Here is a 3263-nt window from a genome sequence, read left to right on the forward strand (position 1 = left end):
TGGCCGCTTAAAAATGGCCTTGAAATTTCGATGACTCCTGTCAGACGAGGATGAGAAGCAGGCAGTTACGGACTCCCTTCACGCAGCAGGGCGCAGTGTTTTACCAAAAGGGCGTCTTCGACCTAGTGCGTCGGTGGGATGCTTGCCTCAATGCTCACTGCTATTTGCCTGATTGGTATACAGATTCTGGACAGTAGGCCTTTGTACGGAAACTTTTTGATCACCCCTTATATAACTATTTTTTGATGCGTAATAGTAGTTCCGATCAAGATTGGTAAATAATGACGGTTTGTTTTATCAGCAGCTGCTAGAGGTAATCAATTTTTTATTATATTTTTCTGCGTTATAAGGATTTCACAGAAATTTAGGGCAGCAGTAGGCTTGCATTACAACAATATAGATAGCGACTAAGGTTGATCTTAGCTCAATATGATCACATCTGTGAGCTACTGCTACCACTGTTTTCAGCTTTTTTGCGTTATAAAGCAAACTATATGTTGGAATGTGCTACATGACCACGTGGCTGACATCCACGAAATTTATAAGTTAGTTGATACAAGTGCGTGAAGCTGAAGCCGAACGACAGTTAGGTAATCATTCCTCTGGGAATGTTCGCTGCTGGTATAAGAATGACTTTTTTTATTTTTATCCTACTATGAATGACAGAACCCTAAGCTCCAGTTTTATGTTACGTGCGTATTAAACAAAAAGAAAGAAGTTCTACGATATACACAAATTTGCAAAACATTATTGTAACTTACTTAATAGGATACTGGGCCAACGGCTCTGCCGCAGTGGTAACACCGGTTTCCGTCAGATCACCGAAGTTAAGCGCTTTCGGGCTGGGCTAGCACTTGGATGGGTGACCATCCGGTCTGCTGAGCGCTGTTGGCAAGCGGGGTGCACTCAACCCTTGTGAGGCAAACTGAGGAGCTACTTGCTTGAGAAGTAGCGGCTCCGGTCTCGGAAACTGACATGCGGCCGGGAGAGCGGTGTGCTGACCACATGCCCCTCCATATCCGCATTCAGTGCCGCCTGTGGTCTGAGCTGAGGACGTGAGGGTGACACGGCAGCCGGTCGGTTCCTCTGGGCCTTCATGGCCTATTCGGGAAGAGTTTTTTAATACGGTACTTGACGGTCTTTGAAACACAAAACAGCAGCGATTCTGCGTGGTATAGATTCTAAAAGTCTTCGGTAGGTTTCCGGGCGTATATGCAAACAATTGCGTACTAAAAGATAGCGTAGTTCCTGTAAATTTCGCGACGATAGCTAATGGGCGTGATAGCATCACTGACTGCATCCATCGGGTTTCGATCAGGCTAATTGGTGACCAATAAATGAAAGAGAGTACATTGTAATGCTTCTCAGACCACTGGAGCACGAGTCTGGCCTTGTAAAAAGAAACGTTATCCTGCTGAAAGTTGCATCGCCGTAAGAGAAGACATTACATATGAAGGAATGCAGGTAGTCTGTAGTAACTTTACCGACCGCGGTAGCCGAGCGGCTCTAGGCACTTCATTCCGGAACCGTGTGACTGCTACGGTCGCAGGTTCGAATCCTGCCTCGGGCATGAATGTGCGTGATGTCCTTAGGCTAGTTAGGTTTAAGTAGCTCTAAGTTCAAGGGGACTGATAACCTCAGATGTTTAGTCCCATAGTGCTCAGAGCCGTTTTTCTAGTAACGTTCACGTAATCAACAGATTCCATGTTTTATGGGTAGCGCCCCTGCCTAGCAACCAAAACGTCTAGCGCCTCACGTTCGATCCCAGACACTGCTTAAATTCTGAATGAAAAGAATCAGCTGTGGCGGCCGAAGACTTATGCAGGAAATGTCACCCTCGTTCTACCAACTGTCTTGTGAAAGAGGGTGGAGGTACGGACAGAGGCTCACGGCACTCTCCTTGCCCTTTGGGTGGGAATCGTTTCGTAAAGGCCGGAAGAATTACCAAAGATAACGGCATGAGGATGCACGAGGCAATGGGAACCACTTCATTAAAAACACATGTTGTTTATCCCCAGGAAATGTGATCTGTAAACGAAAACGTGTCATGGCGATCTCTTCACGGCCAAAAGATTCTGGTTTAGGCCCTTATTCGGATCTCCAGGATGGGACTGCCAAGGAAGAAAAAGCATGAGAAAAAGACCAGATGAGAACGCATGGTCTACGTACTACGAGTCAGAGGAATGTCAGAAGCGTCGTTGAAGTAGGTTCAAATAGCTCTAAGCACTATGGGAATTAACATCTGAGGTCTTCAGTCCCCTAAACTTAGAACTACTTAAACCTAACTAACCTAAGGACATCACACACAGCCGCCCGGGATTAGCAGAGCGGTCTTAGGCGCTGCAATCATAGACTGTGCGGCTGATTCCGGCGGAGGTTCGAGTCCTCCCTCGGGCATGGGTGTGTGTGTTTGTCCTTCGGATAATTTAGGTTAGGTAGTGTGTAAGCTTACGGACTGATGACCTTAGCAGTTAAGTCTCATAAGATTTCACACACATTTGAACATTTTTTTAAACACCACACACATCCATGCCCGAGGCAGGATTCGAACCTGCGACCGTAGCAGCAACGCGGTTCCGAACTGAAGCGCCTAGATCCACTTGGCCACAACGGCCGGCACTGAAGTAGGGAAGCTTGAAAATGTGGGTAATGCAACGGCACAATCTGGATATAGTGAGAGTCTGTGAAGTGTAACGGACAGATGATAAGAATTTATGGTCAGGCGAATATGGGCTAATATGAACAGCAACTGAAATTATCATAGCGGTGATGCGATTCGTCATGAAAAGGAATTTACAGTAGTGGATAGCAGTATGAAGGCAGGTTTCCTACGTAAGTAATAGTACATTGTCTGCAACATACATGTATCGAACTTATTATGAAACTAGTGGATACACGAGTAACAAAATAAGGCAGTTGCCGTTCCTGGGTGGAAACTCATATAAAGGCACTCGCTATCCTTCGTATTACTGCATCGGCAGTACTTTGTCCAACAGACTTTCGTCCTGATTACCTCAAAAATTCTCCTCGGCATTGATTTTGTTACGGTTTGTGGTTCTTGCTGTGACATTGTCACCCATTCTTCTCGTATCGCTCTTTTCAGCTCACGTACGGCCTCAAATTGCCTTCCATTGCGATAAACACGCATTGGAAGTATTCCGCAAAGGTTTCCCCGGGGCTCATACCGAGATACGTGCAGGCCAGGGGAAGACATCGATATCTTTATCTTCAAATCACATTTGGTTATAGCAGAAACATGCACA

The 3263-nt window shown here is 45.9% G+C and overlaps 1 pseudogene; it reads left to right on the plus strand.

Moving 5' to 3' along the window:
* Positions 1-776: 776 nt before the first annotated feature.
* On the plus strand, positions 777-894 carry LOC124723486 (annotated as a pseudogene).
* Positions 895-3263: the final 2369 nt, after the last annotated feature.

The sequence above is a fragment of the Schistocerca piceifrons genome, chromosome 1 (assembly GCF_021461385.2).
Source record: "Schistocerca piceifrons isolate TAMUIC-IGC-003096 chromosome 1, iqSchPice1.1, whole genome shotgun sequence".
Taxonomy (NCBI): Eukaryota; Metazoa; Arthropoda; class Insecta; order Orthoptera; family Acrididae; genus Schistocerca; species Schistocerca piceifrons.